We start from the raw sequence: 13,667 nt of genomic DNA, 5'->3' as shown, positions 1-13,667 counted from the left end.
GGCTTAGACAGCTCTGGTACGAAAGAGATGTCAATCATAAAGTAACATGTGCAGTAGGTGTAGAGCTACAGTATGCATGGCAGAGCTAATGGGTAGACCGACCATAGAAAAAGTAGAGAAAAAGTGGAGAAAAAATGTAGAAAAAGTGGAGAAAAAGTGGAGAAAAAATGTAGAAAAAGTGGAGAAAAAATGTAAAAAAAGTGGAGAAAAAGTGGAGAAAAATGTAGAAAAAGTGGAGAAAAAGTGGAGAAAAAATGTAGAAAAAGTGGAGAAAAAATGTAGAAAAAGTGGAGAATAAGTGGAGAAAAAGTGGAGAAAAAATGTGGAAAAAGTGGAGAAAAAATGTAGAAAAAGTGGAGAAAAAGTGGAGAAAAAGTGGAGAAAAAGTGGAGAAAAAATGTAGAAAAAGTAGAGAAAAAGTGGAGAAAAAGTGGAGAAAAAGTGGAGAAAAAGTGGAGAAAAAGTGGAGAAAAAATGTAGAAAAAGTGGAGAAAAAGTGGAGAAAAAATGTAGAAAAAGTGGAGAAAAAGTGGAGAAAAAATGTAGAAAAAATGGAGAAAAAGTGGAGAAAAAGTGGAGAAAAAGTGGAGAAAAAGTGGAGAAAGAATGTAGAAAAAAATGGAGAAAAAGTGGAGAAAAAGTGGAGAAAAAGTGGAGAAAAAGTGGAGAAAAAATGTGGAAAAAGTGGAGAAAAAGTGGAGAAAAAGTGGAGAAAAAGTGGAGAAAAAATGTGGAAAAAGTGGAGAAAAAGTGGAGAAAAAATGTAGAAAAAGTGGAGAAAAAGTGGAGAAAAAGTGGAGAAAAAATGTAGAAAAAGTGGAGAAAAAATGTAGAAAAAGTGGAGAAAAAATGTAGAAAAAGTGGAGAAAAAGTGGAGAAAAAGTGGAGAAAAAGTGGAGAAAAAATGTAGAAAAAGTGGAGAAAAAGTGGAGAAAAAGTGGAGAAAAAGTGGAGAAAAAATGTGGAAAAAGTGGAGAAAAAGTGGAGAAAAAGTGGAGAAAAAGTGGAGAAAAAATGTGGAAAAAGTGGAGAAAAAGTGGAGAAAAAATGTAGAAAAAGTGGAGAAAAAGTGGAGAAAAAGTGGAGAAAAAATGTAGAAAAAGTGGAGAAAAAATGTAGAAAAAGTGGAGAAAAAATGTAGAAAAAGTGGAGAAAAAGTGGAGAAAAAGTGGAGAAAAAGTGGAGAAAAAATGTAGAAAAAGTGGAGAAAAAGTGGAGAAAAAGTAGAGAAAAAGTGGAGAAAAAATGTAGAAAAAGTGGAGAAAAAGTGGAGAAAAAGTGGAGAAAAAGTGGAGAAAAAATGTGGAAAAAGTGGAGAAAAAGTGGAGAAAAAGTGGAGAAAAAGTGGAGAAAAAATGTGGAAAAAGTGGAGAAAAAGTGGAGAAAAAGTGGAGAAAAAGTGGAGAAAAAATGTGGAAAAAGTGGAGAAAAAGTGGAGAAAAAATGTAGAAAAAGTGGAGAAAAAGTGGAGAAAAAGTGGAGAAAAAATGGAGGAAAAGTGGAGAAAAAATGTACAAAAAGTGGAGAAAAAGTGGAGAAAAAGTGGAGAAAAAGTGGAGAAAAAATGTAGAAAAAGTGGAGAAAAAGTGGAGAAAAAGTGGAGAAAAAGTGGAGAAAAAATGTAGAAAAAGTGGAGAAAAAGTGGAGAAAAAATGTGGAAAAAGTGGAGAAAAAGTGGAGAAAAAGTGGAGAAAAAGTGGAGAAGAAGTGGAGAAAAAATGGAGAAAAAAATGGAGAAAAAGTGGAGAAAAAGTGGAGAAAAAGTGGAGAAGAAGTGGAGAAAAAATGGAGAAAAAAAATGGAGAAAAAGTGGAGAAAAAGTGGAGAAAAAGTGGAGTAAAAATGTAGAAAAAGTGGAGAAAAAGTGGAGAAAAAATGTAGAAAAAGTGGAGAAAAAGTGGAGTAAAAATGTAGAAAAAGTGGAGAAAAAATGTAGAAAAAGTGGAGAAAAAGTGGAGAAAAAAATGGAGAAAAAGTGGAGAAAAAGTGGAGAAAAAATGTAGAAAAAGTGGAGAATAAGTGGAGAAAAAGTGGAGAAAAAATGTGGAAAAAGTGGAGAAAAAGTGGAGAAAAAATGTAGAAAAAGTGGAGAAAAAGTGGAGAAAAAGTGGAGAAAAAGTGGAGAAAAAATGTAGAAAAAGTAGAGAAAAAGTGGAGAAAAAATGTAGAAAAAGTGGAGAAAAAGTGGAGAAAAAGTGGAGAAAAAATGTAGAAAAAGTGGAGAAAAAGTGGAGAAAAAATGTAGAAAAAGTGGAGAAAAAGTGGAGAAAAAATGTAGAAAAAATGGAGAAAAAGTGGAGAAAAAGTGGAGAAAAAGTGGAGAAAAAGTGGAGAAAGAATGTAGAAAAAAATGGAGAAAAAGTGGAGAAAAAGTGGAGAAAAAGTGGAGAAAAAGTGGAGAAAAAATGTAGAAAAAGTGGAGAAAAAGTGGAGAAAAAGTGGAGAATAAGTGGAGAAAAAGTGGAGAAAAAGTGGAGAAAAAGTGGAGAAAAAGTGGAGAAAAAATGTAGAAAAAAATGGAGAAAAAGTGGAGAAAAAGTGGAGAAAAAATGTAGAAAAAGTGGAGAAAAAGTGGAGAAAAAATGTAGAAAAAGTGGAGAAAAAGTGGAGAAAAAGTGGAGAAAAAGTGGAGAAAAAATGTGGAAAAAGTGGAGAAAAAGTGGAGAAAAAGTGGAGAAAAAGTGGAGAAGAAGTGGAGAAAAAATGGAGAAAAAAATGGAGAAAAAGTGGAGAAAAAGTGGAGAAAAAGTGGAGAAGAAGTGGAGAAAAAATGGAGAAAAAAAATGGAGAAAAAGTGGAGAAAAAGTGGAGAAAAAGTGGAGTAAAAATGTAGAAAAAGTGGAGAAAAAGTGGAGAAAAAATGTAGAAAAAGTGGAGAAAAAGTGGAGAAAAAGTGGAGAAAAAGTGGAGTAAAAATGTAGAAAAAGTGGAGAAAAAATGTAGAAAAAGTGGAGAAAAAGTGGAGAAAAAATGGAGAAAAAAATGGAGAAAAAGTGGAGAAAAAGTGGAGGAAAAAGTGGAGAATAAGTGGAGAATAAGTGGAGAAAAAGTGGAGAATAAGTGGAGAAAAAGTGGAGAAAAAGTGGAGAAAAAGTGGAGAATAAGTGGAGAAAAAGTGGAGAAAAAGTGGAGAATAAGTGGAGAAAAAATGGAGAAAAAAATGGAGAAAAAGTGGAGAAAAAGTGGAGAATAAATGGAGAAAAAGTGGAGAATAAGTGGAGAATAAGTGGAGAAAAAATGGAGAAAAAAATGGAGAAAAAGTGGAGAAAAAGTGGAGAAAAAGTTGAGAAGTGGAGAAAAAATGGAGAAAAAAATGGAGAAAAAGTGGAGAAAAAGTGGAGTAAAAATGTAGAAAAAGTGGAGAAAAAATGTAGAAAAAGTGGAGAAAAAGTGGAGAAAAAGTGGAGAATAAGTGGAGAAAAAATGGAGAAATAAATGGAGAAAAAGTGGAGAAAAAGTGGAGAAAAAGTGGAGAAAAAGTGGAGAATAAGTGGAGAATAAGTGGAGAAAAAATGGAGAATAAGTGGAGAAAAAATGGAGAAAAAAATGGAGAAAAAGTGGAGAATAAGTGGAGAATAAGTGGAGAAAAAGTGGAGAAAAAGTGGAGAAAAAAATGGAGAAAAAGTGGAGAAAAAGTGGAGCATCCTTTGGTGCCTTTCATGTGACACTAAGGGGTGCTTAGCTTTGTATTTAGCCAAAAAAAAATGAAAAAAAAAATGACGTAGGATTCCCCCTAGTTTTGTAGCCAGCTAGGGTAAAGCAGACGGCTGCAGCCTGCAGACCACAGCTGGCAACCTCACCTTGGCTGGTAATCGAAAACTGAGGGCACCCCACGCTGTTATTTTAAATTAAATAAATAATTTAAAAAAAAAACACGTAGGGGTCCCCCCAAAATTGGATCACCAGCCAAGGTAAAGCAGACAGCTGGGGCTTGATATTCTCAGACTAGGGAGGTCCATGGTTATTGGACTCTCCCCAGCCTAAAAATAGCAGGCCGCAGCCGCCCCAGAAGTGGCGCATCCATTAGATGCGCCAATCCTGGTGCTTCGCCCCAGCTCATCCCGCGCCCTGGTGCGGTGGCAAACGGGGTAATATATGGGGTTAATACCAGATGTGTAAGTCACCTGGCATCAAGCCCTGGGGTTGGTGAGGTCAGGCGTCTATCAGATACCCGACATCACCAACCCAGTCAGTAATAAAAAAAAATAGACGACAAACACATTTTTATTTGAAAAAACACTCCCCAAAACATTCCCTCTTTAACCAATTTATTAGAAAAAAAAACAAATCCAGGTCTGGTGTAATCCAAGGGGTTGCCATGACGATCCACACTGTCCCAGTCAATGAAGAGCAGGATGTTCCCCATTGGCTGGGAGAGCAGTGCAGTGACCTGAGCTAACATCAATGGGTCAGCCCAGGTCACTGCAGGGGGATGACAAGTGCTGCTGTCAGCGAGGTACATTACCTGCGCTGATCTCCAGCACTGCCGACAGCCCCTGTCACTGAGTTCAATGACCGGAGCCTTCACACCAAGTCTCGCGAGAGGCCCGTGACGTCACCGCTAGTCAGTCTCGGGTCGGAAGCGAGAGGTGGTGTGACAAGCGGCGGCCATGGAGGACAGTGACAGCGCTGAGGTCGGGATGGCGGGACTTCATCACCGCAGGTAAGCCGAGCGGGATCATGTGTGCAGAGTGTGTGTGTGTATGTGTGTGTGTGTGTGTGTGTGTGTGTGTGTGTGTGTATGTATGTATGTGTACAATACATGCCGCGGGCAGGAGGGGGAGGAGTGAGCTGAGCGGGGAAGTGTGGGCTTCCTGCACGTAACTAGGATAAACATCGGGTTACTAACCAAAGCGCTTTGCTTGGATACCCGATGTTTATCTTGGTTACCAGCTTGTGGCAGGCTGCCAGCGATGGCTCCTGCACACTGTAGCTGTAAAAAGCCCTGCTTTTTGCTGCTAGAACCGTTCTCGAACGTTTCTAGAACTATCGAGCTTTTGCAAAAAAGCTCGAGTTCTAGTTCGATCTAGAACACCCCCAAAAATCACTCGAGCCTCGAACTGGAGAACCACGAACCGCGCTCAACTCTATTCAGAACCTGATCCTCCTTCCTACCACCAGGCCGAGTACACGTCCACGGACATTACTGATCCCACACTTGGACACTCGGAAGAGCTGTTCGTTCATGTTTCCATTCAGAAATTCTGGCCTCTCGCCAGCTCCTGTTGAAGTGGGCCATGACGAGATTGTATGTACAGATGCCCAAATATTTGAGCAGCCACGTTCTCACGAAGTTGGCAACGTGTCTCAACAAGGGGTGGACGATGATGAGACACAATTGTCAGGAAGTCAGGAGGAGGAGCAGGGTGCGGAAGAGGAAGACGACGTGGTGGATGATCCAGTAACTGACCCAACCTGGCAGGAGGATATGCAGAGCGAGGACAGCAGTGCACAGGGGGAGGGAGGCGTAGCATCCCAACAGGCAGTAAGAAGCAGAGTGGTGGCCCCAGGCAGACGTCAGGCAACTGTTCCCCGGAACAACACGACACAAGGTGCCTGTACAAATGTTAGGTCTTCCCGAGTCTGGCTGTAATACTATTGTATGTATTGAGGATTTCGATTGCGTTAGGGCAATGACAACCAGAGACGAGTTCTTGGTGCAAGACGTTTATAATATGCAACCAGCAAATATGTACATAAACGGAACAAAAACACAGTAGAACATAAATACAGGAAATACCTTCCAGGGACGGAGCGAAAGGGAATTCCCGGGACCGCGCACCGGACTCCCCCAGGGAGACCACCAAGAGCGAACCCCTATACAGGGACTGTCTGGCAATCACCCCAGAAGCCCTAAATGCACAGCAGCCGGGACACAAAAGGGCAATAGGTAATTCCAAAAATGTCCGTACGTGATGTGAGTCCAGAGTGGTATTAAACGGAAGGAACCGGGCAGAAGTGCCGACCAAAGACGGCAAACGGAGTCCGGGCACAGCTAGATGATACCAGATGAAGTCCAGAGTCGGTGTCGGTTGTTTTCCAAGAGGATCCGAATAACAATCAGGAACCAAAAGCAGCAGGGCAGGAGCACACAGGAAGCAGTATACTCAGGCACTGGACTAAGCTTTAGGGGCGGCTTTTAAACAGATGGACAGGAAGTAGGGCAACAGAACAGAAAACTCCATGTTAACAAAGGGCAAGCTCTTTCAAAAGAAAACTGGAAAACCCGGAACTCTGACACTGGCAGTTTTTTAAGTTGGCTCCAGATGATTCTAAAAAGGCCATTTGCAACACCTGCCATGCCAGCATCAGCAGGGGTACCAAAACTAGCAGCCTGACCACCACCAGCATGATCAGGCACATGTCAGCCAAGCACCCGACTTTGTGGGAAGTACAACAGAGTCGAGGAGCAGTGCTTGCTGATGTCACTGCTACGTCTTCGCTGGTTGTGCATGCGAGCCAATCCCCTGTCCATGCTGCCTGAGAACAAGCCTCCTCCACTCCTGCACCTGCAGTTGCCTACGCAGAAAGAACACCATCATCAAGCACGTCCTTGTCCCAGCGCAGCGTTCAGTTATCCATTCAGCAAACCTTTGAACGCAGGCGCAAATACACTGCCAACACCCCACATGCCACAGTTCTAAATGCTAACATTTCGCGACTGCTTGCGGTGGAAATGTTGCCTTTTAGGCTGGTTGAGACAGAAGCATTCCGCGACCTGATGGTGGCAGCTGTCCCACGTTACTCGGTCCACAGCCGCCACTATTTCTCCCGGTGTGCCGTCCCCGCATTGCATAACCACGTGTCACAAAACATCACACGTGCCCTGAACAACGCTGTTTCAGCCAAAGTCCACCTAACCACAGACACGTGGACAAGTGCATGTGGGCAAGGCCGCTACATCTCGTTGACGTCACACTGGGTTAATATTGTGCAAGCTGGGACCCAGTCTGAGCGAGGGACGGAACACGTCCTTCACACACCAAGTTTTGCAGGCCCTACCTCAGTCAGGGTTTCACACACACTCTACAGCTCCGGAATGTCATGCTCCTCAGCCTCCTCCTCCTCCTGCGCATCCTCATCCACTTTACCCTCCACACCAGTCCCAAGCTGGAAGTGTCGCGGGCGGAGGAGGGGACAGTGCGCTCTCCCACTGCTCGGGTCCGGCTGACGCTGCTCTACGGCTGCTGCTGCTCGTTGGCTCGAGCGATGGCCGGATCCCGGGGACTCGAGCGGCGCTACTCGCCCGTGAGTGAAAAGGGGTGGTTTGGGTTTTGGGGATATTGTCCGTGACGCCACCCACGGTTGTGGTGATTGTGTGGACACACCACCGCTGCTCTGGACGGGGATCCCGGGAGCCTGTGACAGGGAGCAGCTTTGTTGTTATTTCTCCCCTCCGTGGGTAGGGGGGTTGGTTGTCCCGGGGCCTGGTGATGGGGTAGAGATGGATGACAGGCGGGTTGCGGGGCCTGATGAGGTGCAGGGTCGCAGGGGCAGCGCTGTGCCGCACGGCACGGAGGTACTCACTCAGCCCAATGATGATGACACAGTTCACGGTAAAACAAGTGGCTGGATGGACGGGTCACTCGGACGGCTGCGGTTGTTCCTCCCTGCAGGTTAGTGATGACTGTCTCTCCCTGCACCTAAGTTAAGTGTTGGTAGTGATGGTTTCCCAACGGTAACCCGCTCCCCGACCTGGATATGGGCCGGAGGAGCCCCTTTTGCCCACAGGCGCTGGCCCTGGGAGACGGTTGCCCTTGGCGGTGGCGGTGTCTCCCCTTCACGGTTGTACGGTTGCCTTCTATCTGGACTTGGCTGTTTGGAAACCCTGAGGTTCCCTTCACTAACGGATTTGGCAAATTCACGGCGACACCAAGCCTTGCCGGGATCCGAAAGTCCTCTGCCAATGGTGCTGGCTTCTCTTTGTATACCGGTCCGGTACGGCCGGGTCACCACCCGTCCACGGTCCTTACGGCAGACTCCAATCGGCCTCCACTGCAGACGGTCACCACATCCTGCCAACCTTGCTGTCCTGTCCGGGCCACACACCCGGACCAACTTCAGGCTCTTTGCTGTCACTTTTCTCCTCTCTACTACTTTCCTCCTTCCACTTCCTTAGCTTAACTCTCACTGCCTGTGTTTTCCCTCCTCCTCGGTGGGTGGAGACCAACTGCCTGGCTCCACACCCTGGTGTGGACAACAGCCCCTGGGGAAGGCAACAAGGATTTTGTGTTTTGACTATGATATGCCTGCAGGGAGTGTGGGGTGTTTAAGTGTTGTGCTCTGTGGCCCCTGGCTTGTCCAGGGCGACACAGAAGCACTGCAGCACTGCCTCGGCGAAGCGGCAACAGGCAGTGCTGAAGCTAATCTGCATAGGTGACAAACCCCACAATGCAGAAGAGGTGTGGAGTGGACAGCTCTGAAACAGCAGGCAGATCACTGGCTCACAACTCTGAACCTAAAGCCAGGAAAGGTCGTGTGTGACAATGGCCAGAACCTGGTGGCGGCTTTGAGGCGAGGCCAGCTGACACATGTTCCATGCGTGGCCCATGTGCTCAACCTCGTGGTTCAGCGGTTTCTAAAGTCATACTCAGAGCTGTCTGATCTGCTGGTAAAAGTTCGCCGCCTGTCTGCACATTTTCGAAAGTCACCTACTGCTTCAGCCGGCCTTGCTGGCTTAAGACGCCGTTTGCATCTTCCGGCACACAGACTGGTGTGTGATGTCCCCACGCGTTGGAATTCAACTCTGCACAAGTTGGTCAGGATATGTGAGCAGAAGAGGGCAGTTGTTGAGTACCTGCATCACCTAAGCCGTCGGGAAATGGGTCAAACTCCACACATAACACCTGAGGAGTGGAGATGGATGTCCGACCTATGCACCATCCGCCAAAACTTTGAGGACTCCACCAAGATGGTGAGCGGCGATGACGACATTATTAGCGTCACCATACCGCTTCTCTGCCTTCTAAAATGGTCTCTGCTCAAAAAACAACCATGATGCATTGCAGGCGGAGCGCGATGAGTTTGAGCAAGAAACAGTAGTGGGTGTGGGTGATGATAACACACAGCCCAGCCTCGTCTCATCACAACGTGCAGTGGAGGACTATGACGAGGAGGAGGATGAAGACATGGAGCAACTCTCTGGCCAAATTGAGGATATGACATGCAGTCATATCCTCGGTTCAGCGTGGCTGGCCAGAGGACAGGGTAGATGATGAGGAGGAGGAGGAGGAGGACAGCATGTTCAGTCATCGTGTTGGTCAGGATACTGAAGTGATGGCTGTTAAGAGTCTGGCACACATGGCTGACTTTATGGTAAGCTGCCTGTCTCGTGACCCTCGCGTTAAGAACATCTTGGCCGACAATCATTACTGGTTGGTAACACTGTTAGACCCACGCTAAAAGGAGAACTTTATGTCTCTTATTCCCGAGGCGGAGAGGTCAGGCAAAATGCAGCAGTTCCAGAAGGCCATAGTCACGGAAGTAGGCAAAGCATTCCCCTCACAAAACGCTAGCGGCATAGGTCAGGAATCAGTGGACAACCAAGGCGTACAGCCGAGAGGGGCACAAGTCCAATCCGCCAGAGGTAGGGGAACAGTCTTTAAGATGTGGGACAGTTTTCTCAGCCCCTCACATACCAGAGCCCCTGAGGTGAGGGGTAGTGCCACAAGAAATCCTAAGTTTGCCCAGATGCTCAAGGAGTACCTTGCAGATCAAACAACTGTACTCCGACATTCCTCTGTGCCTTACAATTAATGTGTATCCAAGCTGGACACGTGGCATGAATTGGCTCTCTACGCCTTGGAAGTCCTGGCCTGCCCTGCCGCTAGCGTTTTGTCAGAGCGTGTTTTTAGTGCCGCAGGTGGAATCATTACAGATAAACGCACCCGCCTGTCAACTGTAAATGCTGACAGGCTGACTCTGATCAAGATGAACAAGGGTTGGATTTGGCCAGACTTCACCACACACACCAACAGCAAATTACAGCGGAATTTAAAGTTTGTAACGGGAATTTGCCATGTACCTCCACTCACCCATGGTAACACACTTCTGGACTTTGGCTAATCGCTGGACTGCTCCTCCTTCTCCTCATGCGCCATCATGGTGACCGTTACAATAGTTAAGCCGTTGTTTCAGGTATACCCCCAGTGGTAAATTTTTTCGCCCATTCTATCTGAATGGGCATTACAACGACAGGAGACCCGCTCCTTTGCAATGGGAACAATGTTTTGAGGCCCTCATGCACATCTCTATCCAGGGACAATGTGGAGCCTCCCAATTTTTGGCTGCCCTGCCTAAGGGCTATACTACAATAGACCCACTTCCTTACAATGGGCACTTCATGTTTACAGGCCATCATGCACGTCTCTATCCAGGGACAATGTGGAGCCTGACGCTGCCACCGACTGCCACACACGTGCTGTTTTTAAATGCAAGCACGGACGCAATAAGAACCTAACTGGTTTTTAGGAGCGACAATTACTGAGAAGTCTGACACTATCAGACACTGCTGACTGACGTGTATTATACACTAGACTTGTGCGTTATATAATAGTTTGTGCAAAACGCGCACCTGTACCCTTCCACCGACTGCCACACACGTGCTGTTTTTAAATGCAAGCACGGACGCAATGAGAACCTAACTGGTTTTTAGGAGCGACAATTACTGAGAAGTCTGACACTATCAGACACTGCTGACTGACGTGTATTATACACTAGACTTGTGCGTTATATAATAGTTTGTGCAAAACGCGCACCTGTACCCTGCCACCGACTGCCACACATGTGCTGTTTTTAAATGCAAGCACGGACGCAATGAGAACCTAACTGGTTTTTAGGAGCGACAATTACTGAGAAGTCTGACACTATCAGACACTGCTGACTGACGTGTATTATACACTAGACTTGTGCGTTATATAATAGTTTGTGCAAAACGCGCACCTGTACCCTGCCACCGACTGCCACACACGTGCTGTTTTTAAATGCAAGCACGGACGCAATAAGAACCTAACTGGTTTTTAGGAGCGACAATTACTGAGAAGTCTGACACTATCAGACACTGCTGACTGACGTGTATTATACACTAGACTTGTGCGTTATATAATAGTTTGTGCAAAACGCGCACCTGTACCCTGCCACCGACTGCCACACACGTGCTGTTTTTAAATGCAAGCACGGACGCAATGAGAACCTAACTGGTTTTTAGGAGCGACAATTACTGAGAAGTCTGACACTATCAGACACTGCTGACTGACGTGTATTATACACTAGACTTGTGCGTTATATAATAGTTTGTGCAAAACGCGCACCTGTACCCTGCCACCGACTGCCACACACGTGCTGTTTTTAAATGCAAGCACGGACGCAATGAGAACCTAACTGGTTTTTAGGAGCGACAATTACTGAGAAGTCTGACACTATCAGACACTGCTGACTGACGTGTATTATACACTAGACTTGTGCGTTATATAATAGTTTGTGCAAAACGCGCACCTGTACCCTGCCACCGACTGCCACACACGTGCTGTTTTTAAATGCAAGCACGGACGCAATAAGAACCTAACTGGTTTTTAGGAGCGACAATTACTGAGAAGTCTGACACTATCAGACACTGCTGACTGACGTGTATTATACACTAGACTTGTGCGTTATATAATAGTTTGTGCAAAACGCGCACCTGTACCCTGCCACCGACTGCCACACACGTGCTGTTTTTAAATGCAAGCACGGACGCAATGAGAACCTAACTGGTTTTTAGGAGCGACAATTACTGAGAAGTCTGACACTATCAGACACTGCTGACTGACGTGTATTATACACTACACTTGTGCGTTATATAATAGTTTGTGCAAAACGCGCACCTGTACCCTGCCACCGACTGCCACACACGTGCTGTTTTTAAATGCAAGCATGGACGCAATAAGAACCTAACTGGTTTTTAGGAGCGACAATTACTGAGAAGTCTGACACTATCAGACACTGCTGACTGACGTGTATTATACACTAGACTTGTGCGTTATATAATAGTTTGTGCAAAACGCGCACCTGTACCCTGCCACCGACTGCCACACACGTGCTGTTTTTAAATGCAAGCACGGACGCAATGAGAACCTAACTGGTTTTTAGGAGCGACAATTACTGAGAAGTCTGACACTATCAGACACTGCTGACTGACGTGTATTATACACTACACTTGTGCGTTATATAATAGTTTGTGCAAAACGCGCACCTGTACCCTGCCACCAACTGCCACACACGTGCTGTTTTTAAATGCAAGCACGGACGCAATAAGAACCTAACTGGTTTTAAGGAGCGACAATTACTGAGAAGTCTGACACTATCTGGACTGTTTTACACTGTGTACACCAGCCCCAGATATGATGAAGGCTGGTATACGGTCACCACTACCCTGCCTGCCTGCCTGCCTGTATACTGCTACAATAGTCCTGACAAGGACTCTTCTGGTCACTAGCCTGTATTCCGACCTGGCTATACCCTGCCTGTATATAGCAACAATAGTCCTGAGAAGGACTCTGCTACTGTACTCCGACCTGGCTATACCCTGCCTGCCTGTATACAACTAGAATAGTCCTGAGAAGGACTTCTGGTCACACTGTTTGCAGCCCTGCTCCGGAACTAACTATAAAGGGCCGCAAATCTTTCCCTGAATCAGCGACACTCTCCCTGCACTCACTGTCTGGATAGCTGTGAGCAGAGCACAGCGCGCCGGCCGATATAAAGGCTCGGTCACGCTGTGCAGGCCGGCCAATCACTGCAATTCCACAACTAACAGGGCTGTGGCATTGCAGTGGTCTGCCAGCCAATCCCTGCATGAGGGCTGGCTCTCAAAAGAGCGCCAACATGCAGAAATGAAGACCACGAGTACAGCACGAGTATCGCGAGATTACTCGGTCCCCGCCGAGCAGCCCGAGTACAGCGATACTCGTGCGAGTACCGAGTAGTTACAAGCATGCTCGCTCATCACTAGAGCAAACGTTTCATTACTGTCAATCAATGCCAGCAATTTCTACAGAACCGCTGACCATATAATTGGTTAGGCCTCCTGAATCTCTGCTGATGAAATCCAACTGTCTGATCCTTTTATTTTCAACAAAGATAAGTCACCATCACAGATGTCTGGCAATGGCTTACAACCCCTTCTCCATTCAGAACACATGTATTCTCGACCAAGCTGAGCATGTGTGTACAGGAGGATCAGGAGGAAGAGTGGTTGGCTGAATGTGAATGGGTTTACTTTTTTGTAATTCATTGACAAAAAGGACAGAACTTAAATTAAAGGGAAGCATTTAAACTATGTGTTAGAGAGTAGCAGAATATTCAATTAAACAACTTTACCTAAAGCCATTTTCTAAGGTATCAATAATCAGAACTTCAGGCTGACTCGTCTCTACAAGGAATATAGGAGGAAGTAGTAGTCATTGTTATCATCTACCCTGTTTCCCTGAAAATAAGAGCTACCCTGAAAATAAGTCCAAGCATTTTTTTTCATGATTTTTGAGAATGCTCGAAATTTAATTCAGCAGGACATATAGACCCTTAGCCAAGGAAAGCAGGCATGCCAAAAAGAATCATACTAAAAAGACCCTATAAGAGCCAAAACAATAAAGTTGGGAAGTGCCAGGCTCTCACACATGGAATGGATAGTC

At 45.7% G+C, this 13,667-nt stretch overlaps 1 protein-coding gene across 1 annotated transcript in view; it reads left to right on the top strand.

Moving 5' to 3' along the window:
• The window catches only part of PLXNA4 (plexin A4), a 1,083,593-nt gene that overhangs the window by 1,061,197 nt on the left and 8,729 nt on the right, over window positions 1-13,667 (top strand). The window lies entirely within an intron of this gene.

Source organism: Anomaloglossus baeobatrachus, chromosome 4 (assembly GCF_048569485.1).
Source record: "Anomaloglossus baeobatrachus isolate aAnoBae1 chromosome 4, aAnoBae1.hap1, whole genome shotgun sequence".
NCBI lineage: Eukaryota > Metazoa > Chordata > Amphibia > Anura > Aromobatidae > Anomaloglossus > Anomaloglossus baeobatrachus.
The sequence above is the reverse complement of the archived record's forward strand: the minus strand, read 5'-3'. Positions and strand labels throughout refer to the sequence as shown.